The sequence below is a fragment of the Mobula birostris genome (genome assembly GCF_030028105.1).
Source record: "Mobula birostris isolate sMobBir1 chromosome 11 unlocalized genomic scaffold, sMobBir1.hap1 SUPER_11_unloc_2, whole genome shotgun sequence".
NCBI classification, from domain to species: domain Eukaryota; kingdom Metazoa; phylum Chordata; class Chondrichthyes; order Myliobatiformes; family Myliobatidae; genus Mobula; species Mobula birostris.
Window position 1 is genome coordinate 290,717 of NW_027274038.1, and position 18,508 is coordinate 309,224.

At 58.0% G+C, this 18,508-nt stretch overlaps 6 non-coding genes across 6 annotated transcripts; all 6 read right to left on the reverse strand.

Moving 5' to 3' along the window:
• Window positions 1-960: 960 nt before the first annotated feature.
• On the reverse strand, window positions 961-1,151 carry LOC140192169 (U2 spliceosomal RNA). Its single transcript, XR_011884123.1, has one exon. It is a non-coding gene; the product is annotated as a U2 spliceosomal RNA (small nuclear RNA).
• A 3,071-nt stretch (window positions 1,152-4,222) lies between these two features.
• Window positions 4,223-4,413, reverse strand: LOC140192170 (U2 spliceosomal RNA). Its single transcript, XR_011884124.1, has one exon. It is a non-coding gene; the product is annotated as a U2 spliceosomal RNA (small nuclear RNA).
• A 3,071-nt stretch (window positions 4,414-7,484) lies between these two features.
• LOC140192171 (U2 spliceosomal RNA) lies at window positions 7,485-7,675 on the reverse strand. The gene has a single exon (XR_011884125.1). It is a non-coding gene; the product is annotated as a U2 spliceosomal RNA (small nuclear RNA).
• Window positions 7,676-10,746: 3,071 nt separating this feature from the next.
• LOC140192172 (U2 spliceosomal RNA) lies at window positions 10,747-10,937 on the reverse strand. Its single transcript, XR_011884126.1, has one exon. It is a non-coding gene; the product is annotated as a U2 spliceosomal RNA (small nuclear RNA).
• Window positions 10,938-14,012: 3,075 nt separating this feature from the next.
• Window positions 14,013-14,203, reverse strand: LOC140192173 (U2 spliceosomal RNA). Its single transcript, XR_011884127.1, has one exon. It is a non-coding gene; the product is annotated as a U2 spliceosomal RNA (small nuclear RNA).
• A 3,071-nt stretch (window positions 14,204-17,274) lies between these two features.
• LOC140192174 (U2 spliceosomal RNA) lies at window positions 17,275-17,465 on the reverse strand. Its single transcript, XR_011884128.1, has one exon. It is a non-coding gene; the product is annotated as a U2 spliceosomal RNA (small nuclear RNA).
• Window positions 17,466-18,508: the final 1,043 nt, after the last annotated feature.

Sequence of the window (18,508 nt, forward strand, 5' to 3'; positions counted from 1 at the left end):
AGACGCATCAGAGGAGGCCAGGAGGCCAGGCCAGGCCAGGGCAGGGCAGGTAGGCAGAGTTTTGCTGATGCTATGGCTAGGTGGTGATGCTTGTAGCTGGTCTGTCTGTCTGGGCAGGAGAGCAGCAGTCTTGGCAGTCTGGTGCAGGCGGGGAGGATGCAGGGTGCAGGAGCACCGGGCCCTGTTGTGCCGGCGGCGGCGGCGCCCCGTTGCTCTGTAGCCGGGCTCCATCGGATGCCTCCCTCCCTTCCTTCCTTCCTCCCTCCCGTCCGCGTGCCCTGGCTGCTGGCACACTTGAACGAGCCTGCCTGTCCGACAGGCTGGCTGGCTGCTGGTGAAATTGCAGCAGAGCCAGTGACTCGATATCGTTCGTTCCTTCCTTCCTTCCTTCCTTCCTTCCTTCCTTCCTTCCTTCCTTCGCCCGCCCGTCCATCCGTCCGTCCGTCCGTCCGTCGCGTCCTCCGTTGGCTTCAAGGAGCAGCTGAGAAGCCTGAGCCTGAGAAGTGGAGCGAGTGTGGCGGGACAGAAAAGGTCTTTCGGCCTGCTCCACTTCACTCTGCTTCTGTGCTTGGTGCAGGCAGCAGCCGAGTGAGCAGGCATCAGAATGAGTGCGCCGGTTGAGCAGTTTGCTTCAGGAATGAATGCCAAGGGGCATCTCTCATGAAGTTGCTGCCTTGCCTGCAGCACCTGATCTGGTTGCAGCCCGGATGTGCACTTGATCTTAGCCAAACGGCCCAGATATGATGCCCGTGCTGTTGTTGAGTTGTCTGCACATTGCGTGAGTGAGTGAGTGAGTGAGCTGTATCGACAGACAGACACAGACACAGGAGAGGTGTAGAGCAAGCAGCTCTCCTCTCTCTCCATGTGCGTGCATGCTTGTCTGTGCTGCTGTGCCGCCGCCGCCGCCTGATGGAGCTTTCGTCGTTTTTCTTTTCTTTGCTACTTTGAAATTCCCCAGAAGGGGAGTGCACCGTTCCCAGAGGCACTGCAATACCGGGTCGATGCGTGGAGTGGACGGAGCAAGCCCCTATTCCATCTCCCTGTTCCAAAAATCAATTTAATATATGGTCCCCAGATAAGGGACGTATCAGATATTAAACTGATAAGAACAGATACTACACTTGATCTTAGCCAAAAGGCCGAGAAGCGATGCAGGCGGCCTCTTGAGTCGGCTACATCCTGCCTAGCCTCTGGTGTTTAGATTGAAGCAGGAGGCCTGGCAAAGACCTTGCTGCCCTGGCCCGCTGGCAGCTCTCCCCTAGGTTGTCTGGGATCGGTGGGTGTGCTGGACAGCTGTTGCCTACCTGGTCCGTCCTGAGTGCAACTTGTCAGAGGCTATGTAAAGCTGCCAGTGATCCACCAATCATCTGGGAGTGGGGCCGTACCTACGGGCGCCTACGTCACTGGCACACTGCCTACGTCAAGGCTGCCGGCTTCCTCGGCTGGCTCCCAGGTCGGTCTCAGAGGCTGGCTCAACTTGCACTGCTCTCCTGGTCGTGGGAGGCTGGTCACGCTGTCCTGTCTGCACAAAAGTCTGCAGGGGGAGTGGGAGCAGGCCGCTCGGCCCTTCAAGGGCGTCCCTGCACTCGGCAAAGAGAGCGCGCCTCTCGGCTTTGCGTGCCCCAGCTGGCTGGCGCATCCAGCTGAACGGTCTCCTTCGGAGGCTCTGCCCTCTCCGGGAGGGAGCGAGCGGATGGGACTGCACCGGGCGACAAAGGCAGAGGCCACGTGCGCCGCTCAAGACCGGTTACGAGGTTTGTGGACGTGGCCAAAGTCCGCGGGCAGAAAAGCCTCCTGGCAAGCTTGGGAATAGGAAGATGTCAGCTACAGGTGTGCCTGAGGAGAAACAATGGGTGTGCTCTCCAAGCCGAAGGCTGAAGTGCAGCCATTCACACCTCTGTGCCTTTATTTTGATGTGTGTGGAATTACAATTGTTGAGTGGCTTGAGTTTGTTTCATCTCACAGAAGCTGTAGACTTTGCGTCTGCACAGGCTATCATTGGACACAGTGGTGTCTTCTCCCCTGCTCCCCCACCACCTTTTTTTACCAGGGTGGATGGGGGTGGGTGGGTGTGTGTGTGTGTCTGTCTGTCTCTCTGTGTCTGTCTCTGTCTCTCTCACCCACCGACACAAACACACATGGAATGCTGAGGGATCTGGCAGGGTCGGTCTGTCTCTCTCTCTCACTCACTCAATCTCACACACACACAGAGTCACAGACACACGTGCACACGGGGGTGTGTGGGGGTGGGTGTGTGTGTGTGTTTGTGTGTGTGTGTGTGTCTGTCTCTCTGTGTCTGTCTCTGTCTCTGTCTCTCTCACCCACCGACACAAACACACATGGAATGCTGAGGGATCTGGCAGGGTCTGTCTCTCTCTCTCACTCAATCTCACACACACACAGAGTCACAGACACACGTGCACACGGGGGTGTGTGGAGGTGGGTGGGTGTGTGTGTGTGTGTGTGTGTGTGTCTGTCTGTCTCTCTGTCTCTGTCTCTGTCTCTCTCACCCACCGACACAAACACACATGGAATGCTGAGGGATCTGGCAGGGTCTGTCTCTCTCTCTCTCACTCACTCACTCACTCACTCACTCACTCACTCACTCACTCAATCTCTCTCTCTCACACACACACACACACACACAGAGTCACAGACACACGTGCACACGGAGTGCTGAGGGATCTGCCAAGCTGTACAGAGGGCAGTAAAGGGAGAAGGGCCGAGGCCCTTCATTATGCCTCTGTGCTGACGCCTGAGCAGACTGACTGGTTTTGCAGCGGGGTGGGTGCACGGATGTAGAAACAGGAGGGAGGGCACGGCAGGAGGGAAATGTGTCGCGGGCTGACGGCGGCCCTGTGCCCCACTGCTCTGCAGGTGCGTTTTTGGCCGGCATGGCTCAGTGGTGGAGTGGGTGGGCGCGTGTGCGCGCCGTGGAAGGAAAGGGGTACTGATTATGCCTTGGTTGTGAAACAGGAAACGGATCGGCGAAATGCCTGCCGGAGGGAGGCACAGTGCCGTGCGTGAAGCAGGGGCACGTGGACGGATGTGGCAATTGTGGAGACGTGCGCCAAAGCTGGACGCCGAGTAGGTAGGTGTAAGCATGAGACGTTTGAGTGATCTTGGGGTTTGGGACGTGATTCTGAGCGAGGCTAGAGATGCACTGCACTGCCGATGTATATTGGGGAGGTCTGAGTGGGTGGAGTGGGGGGTTGTGCCTCTGCCTTACCTTGAACGGTGGGCGGGGCTTTGGGCCTGGGGCAGGCAGACGCATCAGAGGAGGCCAGGAGGCCAGGCCAGGCCAGGGCAGGGCAGGTAGGCAGAGTTTTGCTGATGCTATGGCTAGGTGGTGATGCTTGTAGCTGGTCTGTCTGTCTGGGCAGGAGAGCAGCAGTCTTGGCAGTCTGGTGCAGGCGGGGAGGATGCAGGGTGCAGGAGCACCGGGCCCTGTTGTGCCGGCGGCGGCGGCGCCCCGTTGCTCTGTAGCCGGGCTCCATCGGATGCCTCCCTCCCTTCCTTCCTTCCTCCCTCCCGTCCGCGTGCCCTGGCTGCTGGCACACTTGAACGAGCCTGCCTGTCCGACAGGCTGGCTGGCTGCTGGTGAAATTGCAGCAGAGCCAGTGACTCGATATCGTTCGTTCCTTCCTTCCTTCCTTCCTTCCTTCCTTCCTTCCTTCCTTCGCCCGCCCGTCCATCCGTCCGTCCGTCCGTCCGTCGCGTCCTCCGTTGGCTTCAAGGAGCAGCTGAGAAGCCTGAGCCTGAGAAGTGGAGCGAGTGTGGCGGGACAGAAAAGGTCTTTCGGCCTGCTCCACTTCACTCTGCTTCTGTGCTTGGTGCAGGCAGCAGCCGAGTGAGCAGGCATCAGAATGAGTGCGCCGGTTGAGCAGTTTGCTTCAGGAATGAATGCCAAGGGGCATCTCTCATGAAGTTGCTGCCTTGCCTGCAGCACCTGATCTGGTTGCAGCCCGGATGTGCACTTGATCTTAGCCAAACGGCCCAGATATGATGCCCGTGCTGTTGTTGAGTTGTCTGCACATTGCGTGAGTGAGTGAGTGAGTGAGCTGTATCGACAGACAGACACAGACACAGGAGAGGTGTAGAGCAAGCAGCTCTCCTCTCTCTCCATGTGCGTGCATGCTTGTCTGTGCTGCTGTGCCGCCGCCGCCGCCTGATGGAGCTTTCGTCGTTTTTCTTTTCTTTGCTACTTTGAAATTCCCCAGAAGGGGAGTGCACCGTTCCCAGAGGCACTGCAATACCGGGTCGATGCGTGGAGTGGACGGAGCAAGCCCCTATTCCATCTCCCTGTTCCAAAAATCAATTTAATATATGGTCCCCAGATAAGGGACGTATCAGATATTAAACTGATAAGAACAGATACTACACTTGATCTTAGCCAAAAGGCCGAGAAGCGATGCAGGCGGCCTCTTGAGTCGGCTACATCCTGCCTAGCCTCTGGTGTTTAGATTGAAGCAGGAGGCCTGGCAAAGACCTTGCTGCCCTGGCCCGCTGGCAGCTCTCCCCTAGGTTGTCTGGGATCGGTGGGTGTGCTGGACAGCTGTTGCCTACCTGGTCCGTCCTGAGTGCAACTTGTCAGAGGCTATGTAAAGCTGCCAGTGATCCACCAATCATCTGGGAGTGGGGCCGTACCTACGGGCGCCTACGTCACTGGCACACTGCCTACGTCAAGGCTGCCGGCTTCCTCGGCTGGCTCCCAGGTCGGTCTCAGAGGCTGGCTCAACTTGCACTGCTCTCCTGGTCGTGGGAGGCTGGTCACGCTGTCCTGTCTGCACAAAAGTCTGCAGGGGGAGTGGGAGCAGGCCGCTCGGCCCTTCAAGGGCGTCCCTGCACTCGGCAAAGAGAGCGCGCCTCTCGGCTTTGCGTGCCCCAGCTGGCTGGCGCATCCAGCTGAACGGTCTCCTTCGGAGGCTCTGCCCTCTCCGGGAGGGAGCGAGCGGATGGGACTGCACCGGGCGACAAAGGCAGAGGCCACGTGCGCCGCTCAAGACCGGTTACGAGGTTTGTGGACGTGGCCAAAGTCCGCGGGCAGAAAAGCCTCCTGGCAAGCTTGGGAATAGGAAGATGTCAGCTACAGGTGTGCCTGAGGAGAAACAATGGGTGTGCTCTCCAAGCCGAAGGCTGAAGTGCAGCCATTCACACCTCTGTGCCTTTATTTTGATGTGTGTGGAATTACAATTGTTGAGTGGCTTGAGTTTGTTTCATCTCACAGAAGCTGTAGACTTTGCGTCTGCACAGGCTATCATTGGACACAGTGGTGTCTTCTCCCCTGCTCCCCCACCACCTTTTTTTACCAGGGTGGATGGGGGTGGGTGGGTGTGTGTGTGTGTCTGTCTGTCTCTCTGTGTCTGTCTCTGTCTCTCTCACCCACCGACACAAACACACATGGAATGCTGAGGGATCTGGCAGGGTCGGTCTGTCTCTCTCTCTCACTCACTCAATCTCACACACACACAGAGTCACAGACACACGTGCACACGGGGGTGTGTGGGGGTGGGTGTGTGTGTGTGTTTGTGTGTGTGTGTGTGTCTGTCTCTCTGTGTCTGTCTCTGTCTCTGTCTCTCTCACCCACCGACACAAACACACATGGAATGCTGAGGGATCTGGCAGGGTCTGTCTCTCTCTCTCACTCAATCTCACACACACACAGAGTCACAGACACACGTGCACACGGGGGTGTGTGGAGGTGGGTGGGTGTGTGTGTGTGTGTGTGTGTGTGTCTGTCTGTCTCTCTGTCTCTGTCTCTGTCTCTCTCACCCACCGACACAAACACACATGGAATGCTGAGGGATCTGGCAGGGTCTGTCTCTCTCTCTCTCACTCACTCACTCACTCACTCACTCACTCACTCACTCACTCAATCTCTCTCTCTCACACACACACACACACACACAGAGTCACAGACACACGTGCACACGGAGTGCTGAGGGATCTGCCAAGCTGTACAGAGGGCAGTAAAGGGAGAAGGGCCGAGGCCCTTCATTATGCCTCTGTGCTGACGCCTGAGCAGACTGACTGGTTTTGCAGCGGGGTGGGTGCACGGATGTAGAAACAGGAGGGAGGGCACGGCAGGAGGGAAATGTGTCGCGGGCTGACGGCGGCCCTGTGCCCCACTGCTCTGCAGGTGCGTTTTTGGCCGGCATGGCTCAGTGGTGGAGTGGGTGGGCGCGTGTGCGCGCCGTGGAAGGAAAGGGGTACTGATTATGCCTTGGTTGTGAAACAGGAAACGGATCGGCGAAATGCCTGCCGGAGGGAGGCACAGTGCCGTGCGTGAAGCAGGGGCACGTGGACGGATGTGGCAATTGTGGAGACGTGCGCCAAAGCTGGACGCCGAGTAGGTAGGTGTAAGCATGAGACGTTTGAGTGATCTTGGGGTTTGGGACGTGATTCTGAGCGAGGCTAGAGATGCACTGCACTGCCGATGTATATTGGGGAGGTCTGAGTGGGTGGAGTGGGGGGTTGTGCCTCTGCCTTACCTTGAACGGTGGGCGGGGCTTTGGGCCTGGGGCAGGCAGACGCATCAGAGGAGGCCAGGAGGCCAGGCCAGGCCAGGGCAGGGCAGGTAGGCAGAGTTTTGCTGATGCTATGGCTAGGTGGTGATGCTTGTAGCTGGTCTGTCTGTCTGGGCAGGAGAGCAGCAGTCTTGGCAGTCTGGTGCAGGCGGGGAGGATGCAGGGTGCAGGAGCACCGGGCCCTGTTGTGCCGGCGGCGGCGGCGCCCCGTTGCTCTGTAGCCGGGCTCCATCGGATGCCTCCCTCCCTTCCTTCCTTCCTCCCTCCCGTCCGCGTGCCCTGGCTGCTGGCACACTTGAACGAGCCTGCCTGTCCGACAGGCTGGCTGGCTGCTGGTGAAATTGCAGCAGAGCCAGTGACTCGATATCGTTCGTTCCTTCCTTCCTTCCTTCCTTCCTTCCTTCCTTCCTTCCTTCGCCCGCCCGTCCATCCGTCCGTCCGTCCGTCCGTCGCGTCCTCCGTTGGCTTCAAGGAGCAGCTGAGAAGCCTGAGCCTGAGAAGTGGAGCGAGTGTGGCGGGACAGAAAAGGTCTTTCGGCCTGCTCCACTTCACTCTGCTTCTGTGCTTGGTGCAGGCAGCAGCCGAGTGAGCAGGCATCAGAATGAGTGCGCCGGTTGAGCAGTTTGCTTCAGGAATGAATGCCAAGGGGCATCTCTCATGAAGTTGCTGCCTTGCCTGCAGCACCTGATCTGGTTGCAGCCCGGATGTGCACTTGATCTTAGCCAAACGGCCCAGATATGATGCCCGTGCTGTTGTTGAGTTGTCTGCACATTGCGTGAGTGAGTGAGTGAGTGAGCTGTATCGACAGACAGACACAGACACAGGAGAGGTGTAGAGCAAGCAGCTCTCCTCTCTCTCCATGTGCGTGCATGCTTGTCTGTGCTGCTGTGCCGCCGCCGCCGCCTGATGGAGCTTTCGTCGTTTTTCTTTTCTTTGCTACTTTGAAATTCCCCAGAAGGGGAGTGCACCGTTCCCAGAGGCACTGCAATACCGGGTCGATGCGTGGAGTGGACGGAGCAAGCCCCTATTCCATCTCCCTGTTCCAAAAATCAATTTAATATATGGTCCCCAGATAAGGGACGTATCAGATATTAAACTGATAAGAACAGATACTACACTTGATCTTAGCCAAAAGGCCGAGAAGCGATGCAGGCGGCCTCTTGAGTCGGCTACATCCTGCCTAGCCTCTGGTGTTTAGATTGAAGCAGGAGGCCTGGCAAAGACCTTGCTGCCCTGGCCCGCTGGCAGCTCTCCCCTAGGTTGTCTGGGATCGGTGGGTGTGCTGGACAGCTGTTGCCTACCTGGTCCGTCCTGAGTGCAACTTGTCAGAGGCTATGTAAAGCTGCCAGTGATCCACCAATCATCTGGGAGTGGGGCCGTACCTACGGGCGCCTACGTCACTGGCACACTGCCTACGTCAAGGCTGCCGGCTTCCTCGGCTGGCTCCCAGGTCGGTCTCAGAGGCTGGCTCAACTTGCACTGCTCTCCTGGTCGTGGGAGGCTGGTCACGCTGTCCTGTCTGCACAAAAGTCTGCAGGGGGAGTGGGAGCAGGCCGCTCGGCCCTTCAAGGGCGTCCCTGCACTCGGCAAAGAGAGCGCGCCTCTCGGCTTTGCGTGCCCCAGCTGGCTGGCGCATCCAGCTGAACGGTCTCCTTCGGAGGCTCTGCCCTCTCCGGGAGGGAGCGAGCGGATGGGACTGCACCGGGCGACAAAGGCAGAGGCCACGTGCGCCGCTCAAGACCGGTTACGAGGTTTGTGGACGTGGCCAAAGTCCGCGGGCAGAAAAGCCTCCTGGCAAGCTTGGGAATAGGAAGATGTCAGCTACAGGTGTGCCTGAGGAGAAACAATGGGTGTGCTCTCCAAGCCGAAGGCTGAAGTGCAGCCATTCACACCTCTGTGCCTTTATTTTGATGTGTGTGGAATTACAATTGTTGAGTGGCTTGAGTTTGTTTCATCTCACAGAAGCTGTAGACTTTGCGTCTGCACAGGCTATCATTGGACACAGTGGTGTCTTCTCCCCTGCTCCCCCACCACCTTTTTTTACCAGGGTGGATGGGGGTGGGTGGGTGTGTGTGTGTGTCTGTCTGTCTCTCTGTGTCTGTCTCTGTCTCTCTCACCCACCGACACAAACACACATGGAATGCTGAGGGATCTGGCAGGGTCGGTCTGTCTCTCTCTCTCACTCACTCAATCTCACACACACACAGAGTCACAGACACACGTGCACACGGGGGTGTGTGGGGGTGGGTGTGTGTGTGTGTTTGTGTGTGTGTGTGTGTCTGTCTCTCTGTGTCTGTCTCTGTCTCTGTCTCTCTCACCCACCGACACAAACACACATGGAATGCTGAGGGATCTGGCAGGGTCTGTCTCTCTCTCTCACTCAATCTCACACACACACAGAGTCACAGACACACGTGCACACGGGGGTGTGTGGAGGTGGGTGGGTGTGTGTGTGTGTGTGTGTGTGTGTCTGTCTGTCTCTCTGTCTCTGTCTCTGTCTCTCTCACCCACCGACACAAACACACATGGAATGCTGAGGGATCTGGCAGGGTCTGTCTCTCTCTCTCTCACTCACTCACTCACTCACTCACTCACTCACTCACTCACTCAATCTCTCTCTCTCACACACACACACACACACACAGAGTCACAGACACACGTGCACACGGAGTGCTGAGGGATCTGCCAAGCTGTACAGAGGGCAGTAAAGGGAGAAGGGCCGAGGCCCTTCATTATGCCTCTGTGCTGACGCCTGAGCAGACTGACTGGTTTTGCAGCGGGGTGGGTGCACGGATGTAGAAACAGGAGGGAGGGCACGGCAGGAGGGAAATGTGTCGCGGGCTGACGGCGGCCCTGTGCCCCACTGCTCTGCAGGTGCGTTTTTGGCCGGCATGGCTCAGTGGTGGAGTGGGTGGGCGCGTGTGCGCGCCGTGGAAGGAAAGGGGTACTGATTATGCCTTGGTTGTGAAACAGGAAACGGATCGGCGAAATGCCTGCCGGAGGGAGGCACAGTGCCGTGCGTGAAGCAGGGGCACGTGGACGGATGTGGCAATTGTGGAGACGTGCGCCAAAGCTGGACGCCGAGTAGGTAGGTGTAAGCATGAGACGTTTGAGTGATCTTGGGGTTTGGGACGTGATTCTGAGCGAGGCTAGAGATGCACTGCACTGCCGATGTATATTGGGGAGGTCTGAGTGGGTGGAGTGGGGGGTTGTGCCTCTGCCTTACCTTGAACGGTGGGCGGGGCTTTGGGCCTGGGGCAGGCAGACGCATCAGAGGAGGCCAGGAGGCCAGGCCAGGCCAGGGCAGGGCAGGTAGGCAGAGTTTTGCTGATGCTATGGCTAGGTGGTGATGCTTGTAGCTGGTCTGTCTGTCTGGGCAGGAGAGCAGCAGTCTTGGCAGTCTGGTGCAGGCGGGGAGGATGCAGGGTGCAGGAGCACCGGGCCCTGTTGTGCCGGCGGCGGCGGCGCCCCGTTGCTCTGTAGCCGGGCTCCATCGGATGCCTCCCTCCCTTCCTTCCTTCCTCCCTCCCGTCCGCGTGCCCTGGCTGCTGGCACACTTGAACGAGCCTGCCTGTCCGACAGGCTGGCTGGCTGCTGGTGAAATTGCAGCAGAGCCAGTGACTCGATATCGTTCGTTCCTTCCTTCCTTCCTTCCTTCCTTCCTTCCTTCCTTCCTTCGCCCGCCCGTCCATCCGTCCGTCCGTCCGTCCGTCGCGTCCTCCGTTGGCTTCAAGGAGCAGCTGAGAAGCCTGAGCCTGAGAAGTGGAGCGAGTGTGGCGGGACAGAAAAGGTCTTTCGGCCTGCTCCACTTCACTCTGCTTCTGTGCTTGGTGCAGGCAGCAGCCGAGTGAGCAGGCATCAGAATGAGTGCGCCGGTTGAGCAGTTTGCTTCAGGAATGAATGCCAAGGGGCATCTCTCATGAAGTTGCTGCCTTGCCTGCAGCACCTGATCTGGTTGCAGCCCGGATGTGCACTTGATCTTAGCCAAACGGCCCAGATATGATGCCCGTGCTGTTGTTGAGTTGTCTGCACATTGCGTGAGTGAGTGAGTGAGTGAGCTGTATCGACAGACAGACACAGACACAGGAGAGGTGTAGAGCAAGCAGCTCTCCTCTCTCTCCATGTGCGTGCATGCTTGTCTGTGCTGCTGTGCCGCCGCCGCCGCCTGATGGAGCTTTCGTCGTTTTTCTTTTCTTTGCTACTTTGAAATTCCCCAGAAGGGGAGTGCACCGTTCCCAGAGGCACTGCAATACCGGGTCGATGCGTGGAGTGGACGGAGCAAGCCCCTATTCCATCTCCCTGTTCCAAAAATCAATTTAATATATGGTCCCCAGATAAGGGACGTATCAGATATTAAACTGATAAGAACAGATACTACACTTGATCTTAGCCAAAAGGCCGAGAAGCGATGCAGGCGGCCTCTTGAGTCGGCTACATCCTGCCTAGCCTCTGGTGTTTAGATTGAAGCAGGAGGCCTGGCAAAGACCTTGCTGCCCTGGCCCGCTGGCAGCTCTCCCCTAGGTTGTCTGGGATCGGTGGGTGTGCTGGACAGCTGTTGCCTACCTGGTCCGTCCTGAGTGCAACTTGTCAGAGGCTATGTAAAGCTGCCAGTGATCCACCAATCATCTGGGAGTGGGGCCGTACCTACGGGCGCCTACGTCACTGGCACACTGCCTACGTCAAGGCTGCCGGCTTCCTCGGCTGGCTCCCAGGTCGGTCTCAGAGGCTGGCTCAACTTGCACTGCTCTCCTGGTCGTGGGAGGCTGGTCACGCTGTCCTGTCTGCACAAAAGTCTGCAGGGGGAGTGGGAGCAGGCCGCTCGGCCCTTCAAGGGCGTCCCTGCACTCGGCAAAGAGAGCGCGCCTCTCGGCTTTGCGTGCCCCAGCTGGCTGGCGCATCCAGCTGAACGGTCTCCTTCGGAGGCTCTGCCCTCTCCGGGAGGGAGCGAGCGGATGGGACTGCACCGGGCGACAAAGGCAGAGGCCACGTGCGCCGCTCAAGACCGGTTACGAGGTTTGTGGACGTGGCCAAAGTCCGCGGGCAGAAAAGCCTCCTGGCAAGCTTGGGAATAGGAAGATGTCAGCTACAGGTGTGCCTGAGGAGAAACAATGGGTGTGCTCTCCAAGCCGAAGGCTGAAGTGCAGCCATTCACACCTCTGTGCCTTTATTTTGATGTGTGTGGAATTACAATTGTTGAGTGGCTTGAGTTTGTTTCATCTCACAGAAGCTGTAGACTTTGCGTCTGCACAGGCTATCATTGGACACAGTGGTGTCTTCTCCCCTGCTCCCCCACCACCTTTTTTTACCAGGGTGGATGGGGGTGGGTGGGTGTGTGTGTGTGTCTGTCTGTCTCTCTGTGTCTGTCTCTGTCTCTCTCACCCACCGACACAAACACACATGGAATGCTGAGGGATCTGGCAGGGTCGGTCTGTCTCTCTCTCTCACTCACTCAATCTCACACACACACAGAGTCACAGACACACGTGCACACGGGGGTGTGTGGGGGTGGGTGTGTGTGTGTGTTTGTGTGTGTGTGTGTGTCTGTCTCTCTGTGTCTGTCTCTGTCTCTGTCTCTCTCACCCACCGACACAAACACACATGGAATGCTGAGGGATCTGGCAGGGTCTGTCTCTCTCTCTCACTCAATCTCACACACACACAGAGTCACAGACACACGTGCACACGGGGGTGTGTGGAGGTGGGTGGGTGTGTGTGTGTGTGTGTGTGTGTGTCTGTCTGTCTCTCTGTCTCTGTCTCTGTCTCTCTCACCCACCGACACAAACACACATGGAATGCTGAGGGATCTGGCAGGGTCTGTCTCTCTCTCTCTCACTCACTCACTCACTCACTCACTCACTCACTCACTCACTCAATCTCTCTCTCTCACACACACACACACACACACAGAGTCACAGACACACGTGCACACGGAGTGCTGAGGGATCTGCCAAGCTGTACAGAGGGCAGTAAAGGGAGAAGGGCCGAGGCCCTTCATTATGCCTCTGTGCTGACGCCTGAGCAGACTGACTGGTTTTGCAGCGGGGTGGGTGCACGGATGTAGAAACAGGAGGGAGGGCACGGCAGGAGGGAAATGTGTCGCGGGCTGACGGCGGCCCTGTGCCCCACTGCTCTGCAGGTGCGTTTTTGGCCGGCATGGCTCAGTGGTGGAGTGGGTGGGCGCGTGTGCGCGCCGTGGAAGGAAAGGGGTACTGATTATGCCTTGGTTGTGAAACAGGAAACGGATCGGCGAAATGCCTGCCGGAGGGAGGCACAGTGCCGTGCGTGAAGCAGGGGCACGTGGACGGATGTGGCAATTGTGGAGACGTGCGCCAAAGCTGGACGCCGAGTAGGTAGGTGTAAGCATGAGACGTTTGAGTGATCTTGGGGTTTGGGACGTGATTCTGAGCGAGGCTAGAGATGCACTGCACTGCCGATGTATATTGGGGAGGTCTGAGTGGGTGGAGTGGGGGGTTGTGCCTCTGCCTTACCTTGAACGGTGGGCGGGGCTTTGGGCCTGGGGCAGGCAGACGCATCAGAGGAGGCCAGGAGGCCAGGCCAGGCCAGGGCAGGGCAGGTAGGCAGAGTTTTGCTGATGCTATGGCTAGGTGGTGATGCTTGTAGCTGGTCTGTCTGTCTGGGCAGGAGAGCAGCAGTCTTGGCAGTCTGGTGCAGGCGGGGAGGATGCAGGGTGCAGGAGCACCGGGCCCTGTTGTGCCGGCGGCGGCGGCGCCCCGTTGCTCTGTAGCCGGGCTCCATCGGATGCCTCCCTCCCTTCCTTCCTTCCTCCCTCCCGTCCGCGTGCCCTGGCTGCTGGCACACTTGAACGAGCCTGCCTGTCCGACAGGCTGGCTGGCTGCTGGTGAAATTGCAGCAGAGCCAGTGACTCGATATCGTTCGTTCCTTCCTTCCTTCCTTCCTTCCTTCCTTCCTTCCTTCCTTCGCCCGCCCGTCCATCCGTCCGTCCGTCCGTCCGTCCGTCGCGTCCTCCGTTGGCTTCAAGGAGCAGCTGAGAAGCCTGAGCCTGAGAAGTGGAGCGAGTGTGGCGGGACAGAAAAGGTCTTTCGGCCTGCTCCACTTCACTCTGCTTCTGTGCTTGGTGCAGGCAGCAGCCGAGTGAGCAGGCATCAGAATGAGTGCGCCGGTTGAGCAGTTTGCTTCAGGAATGAATGCCAAGGGGCATCTCTCATGAAGTTGCTGCCTTGCCTGCAGCACCTGATCTGGTTGCAGCCCGGATGTGCACTTGATCTTAGCCAAACGGCCCAGATATGATGCCCGTGCTGTTGTTGAGTTGTCTGCACATTGCGTGAGTGAGTGAGTGAGTGAGCTGTATCGACAGACAGACACAGACACAGGAGAGGTGTAGAGCAAGCAGCTCTCCTCTCTCTCCATGTGCGTGCATGCTTGTCTGTGCTGCTGTGCCGCCGCCGCCGCCTGATGGAGCTTTCGTCGTTTTTCTTTTCTTTGCTACTTTGAAATTCCCCAGAAGGGGAGTGCACCGTTCCCAGAGGCACTGCAATACCGGGTCGATGCGTGGAGTGGACGGAGCAAGCCCCTATTCCATCTCCCTGTTCCAAAAATCAATTTAATATATGGTCCCCAGATAAGGGACGTATCAGATATTAAACTGATAAGAACAGATACTACACTTGATCTTAGCCAAAAGGCCGAGAAGCGATGCAGGCGGCCTCTTGAGTCGGCTACATCCTGCCTAGCCTCTGGTGTTTAGATTGAAGCAGGAGGCCTGGCAAAGACCTTGCTGCCCTGGCCCGCTGGCAGCTCTCCCCTAGGTTGTCTGGGATCGGTGGGTGTGCTGGACAGCTGTTGCCTACCTGGTCCGTCCTGAGTGCAACTTGTCAGAGGCTATGTAAAGCTGCCAGTGATCCACCAATCATCTGGGAGTGGGGCCGTACCTACGGGCGCCTACGTCACTGGCACACTGCCTACGTCAAGGCTGCCGGCTTCCTCGGCTGGCTCCCAGGTCGGTCTCAGAGGCTGGCTCAACTTGCACTGCTCTCCTGGTCGTGGGAGGCTGGTCACGCTGTCCTGTCTGCACAAAAGTCTGCAGGGGGAGTGGGAGCAGGCCGCTCGGCCCTTCAAGGGCGTCCCTGCACTCGGCAAAGAGAGCGCGCCTCTCGGCTTTGCGTGCCCCAGCTGGCTGGCGCATCCAGCTGAACGGTCTCCTTCGGAGGCTCTGCCCTCTCCGGGAGGGAGCGAGCGGATGGGACTGCACCGGGCGACAAAGGCAGAGGCCACGTGCGCCGCTCAAGACCGGTTACGAGGTTTGTGGACGTGGCCAAAGTCCGCGGGCAGAAAAGCCTCCTGGCAAGCTTGGGAATAGGAAGATGTCAGCTACAGGTGTGCCTGAGGAGAAACAATGGGTGTGCTCTCCAAGCCGAAGGCTGAAGTGCAGCCATTCACACCTCTGTGCCTTTATTTTGATGTGTGTGGAATTACAATTGTTGAGTGGCTTGAGTTTGTTTCATCTCACAGAAGCTGTAGACTTTGCGTCTGCACAGGCTATCATTGGACACAGTGGTGTCTTCTCCCCTGCTCCCCCACCACCTTTTTTTACCAGGGTGGATGGGGGTGGGTGGGTGTGTGTGTGTGTCTGTCTGTCTCTCTGTGTCTGTCTCTGTCTCTCTCACCCACCGACACAAACACACATGGAATGCTGAGGGATCTGGCAGGGTCGGTCTGTCTCTCTCTCTCACTCACTCAATCTCACACACACACAGAGTCACAGACACACGTGCACACGGGGGTGTGTGGGGGTGGGTGTGTGTGTGTGTTTGTGTGTGTGTGTGTGTCTGTCTCTCTGTGTCTGTCTCTGTCTCTGTCTCTCTCACCCACCGACACAAACACACATGGAATGCTGAGGGATCTGGCAGGGTCTGTCTCTCTCTCTCACTCAATCTCACACACACACAGAGTCACAGACACACGTGCACACGGGGGTGTGTGGAGGTGGGTGGGTGTGTGTGTGTGTGTGTGTGTGTGTCTGTCTGTCTCTCTGTCTCTGTCTCTGTCTCTCTCACCCACCGACACAAACACACATGGAATGCTGAGGGATCTGGCAGGGTCTGTCTCTCTCTCTCTCACTCACTCACTCACTCACTCACTCACTCACTCACTCACTCAATCTCTCTCTCTCACACACACACACACACACACAGAGTCACAGACACACGTGCACACGGAGTGCTGAGGGATCTGCCAAGCTGTACAGAGGGCAGTAAAGGGAGAAGGGCCGAGGCCCTTCATTATGCCTCTGTGCTGACGCCTGAGCAGACTGACTGGTTTTGCAGCGGGGTGGGTGCACGGATGTAGAAACAGGAGGGAGGGCACGGCAGGAGGGAAATGTGTCGCGGGCTGACGGCGGCCCTGTGCCCCACTGCTCTGCAGGTGCGTTTTTGGCCGGCATGGCTCAGTGGTGGAGTGGGTGGGCGCGTGTGCGCGCCGTGGAAGGAAAGGGGTACTGATTATGCCTTGGTTGTGAAACAGGAAACGGATCGGCGAAATGCCTGCCGGAGGGAGGCACAGTGCCGTGCGTGAAGCAGGGGCACGTGGACGGATGTGGCAATTGTGGAGACGTGCGCCAAAGCTGGACGCCGAGTAGGTAGGTGTAAGCATGAGACGTTTGAGTGATCTTGGGGTTTGGGACGTGATTCTGAGCGAGGCTAGAGATGCACTGCACTGCCGATGTATATTGGGGAGGTCTGAGTGGGTGGAGTGGGGGGTTGTGCCTCTGCCTTACCTTGAACGGTGGGCGGGGCTTTGGGCCTGGGGCAGGCAGACGCATCAGAGGAGGCCAGGAGGCCAGGCCAGGCCAGGGCAGGGCAGGTAGGCAGAGTTTTGCTGATGCTATGGCTAGGTGGTGATGCTTGTAGCTGGTCTGTCTGTCTGGGCAGGAGAGCAGCAGTCTTGGCAGTCTGGTGCAGGCGGGGAGGATGCAGGGTGCAGGAGCACCGGGCCCTGTTGTGCCGGCGGCGGCGGCGCCCCGTTGCTCTGTAGCCGGGCTCCATCGGATGCCTCCCTCCCTTCCTTCCTTCCTCCCTCCCGTCCGCGTGCCCTGGCTGCTGGCACACTTGAACGAGCCTGCCTGTCCGACAGGCTGGCTGGCTGCTGGTGAAATTGCAGCAGAGCCAGTGACTCGATATCGTTCGTTCCTTCCTTCCTTCCTTCCTTCCTTCCTTCCTTCCTTCCTTCGCCCGCCCGTCCATCCGTCCGTCCGTCCGTCCGTCGCGTCCTCCGTTGGCTTCAAGGAGCAGCTGAGAAGCCTGAGCCTGAGAAGTGGAGCGAGTGTGGCGGGACAGAAAAGGTCTTTCGGCCTGCTCCACTTCACTCTGCTTCTGTGCTTGGTGCAGGCAGCAGCCGAGTGAGCAGGCATCAGAATGAGTGCGCCGGTTGAGCAGTTTGCTTCAGGAATGAATGCCAAGGGGCATCTCTCATGAAGTTGCTGCCTTGCCTGCAGCACCTGATCTGGTTGCAGCCCGGATGTGCACTTGATCTTAGCCAAACGGCCCAGATATGATGCCCGTGCTGTTGTTGAGTTGTCTGCACATTGCGTGAGTGAGTGAGTGAGTGAGCTGTATCGACAGACAGACACAGACACAGGAGAGGTGTAGAGCAAGCAGCTCTCCTCTCTCTCCATGTGCGTGCATGCTTGTCTGTGCTGCTGTGCCGCCGCCGCCGCCTGATGGAGCTTTCGTCGTTTTTCTTTTCTTTGCTACTTTGAAATTCCCCAGAAGGGGAGTGCACCGTTCCCAGAGGCACTGCAATACCGGGTCGATGCGTGGAGTGGACGGAGCAAGCCCCTATTCCATCTCCCTGTTCCAAAAATCAATTTAATATATGGTCCCCAGATAAGGGACGTATCAGATATTAAACTGATAAGAACAGATACTACACTTGATCTTAGCCAAAAGGCCGAGAAGCGATGCAGGCGGCCTCTTGAGTCGGCTACATCCTGCCTAGCCTCTGGTGTTTAGATTGAAGCAGGAGGCCTGGCAAAGACCTTGCTGCCCTGGCCCGCTGGCAGCTCTCCCCTAGGTTGTCTGGGATCGGTGGGTGTGCTGGACAGCTGTTGCCTACCTGGTCCGTCCTGAGTGCAACTTGTCAGAGGCTATGTAAAGCTGCCAGTGATCCACCAATCATCTGGGAGTGGGGCCGTACCTACGGGCGCCTACGTCACTGGCACACTGCCTACGTCAAGGCTGCCGGCTTCCTCGGCTGGCTCCCAGGTCGGTCTCAGAGGCTGGCTCAACTTGCACTGCTCTCCTGGTCGTGGGAGGCTGGTCACGCTGTCCTGTCTGCACAAAAGTCTGCAGGGGGAGTGGGAGCAGGCCGCTCGGCCCTTCAAGGGCGTCCCTGCACTCGGCAAAGAGAGCGCGCCTCTCGGCTTTGCGTGCCCCAGCTGGCTGGCGCATCCAGCTGAACGGTCTCCTTCGGAGGCTCTGCCCTCTCCGGGAGGGAGCGAGCGGATGGGACTGCACCGGGCGACAAAGGCAGAGGCCACGTGCGCCGCTCAAGACCGGTTACGAGGTTTGTGGACGTGGCCAAAGTCCGCGGGCAGAAAAGCCTCCTGGCAAGCTTGGGAATAGGAAGATGTCAGCTACAGGTGTGCCTGAGGAGAAACAATGGGTGTGCTCTCCAAGCCGAAGGCTGAAGTGCAGCCATTCACACCTCTGTGCCTTTATTTTGATGTGTGTGGAATTACAATTGTTGAGTGGCTTGAGTTTGTTTCATCTCACAGAAGCTGTAGACTTTGCGTCTGCACAGGCTATCATTGGACACAGTGGTGTCTTCTCCCCTGCTCCCCCACCACCTTTTTTTACCAGGGTGGATGGGGGTGGGTGGGTGTGTGTGTGTGTCTGTCTGTCTCTCTGTGTCTGTCTCTGTCTCTCTCACCCACCGACACAAACACACATGGAATGCTGAGGGATCTGGCAGGGTCGGTCTGTCTCTCTCTCTCACTCACTCAA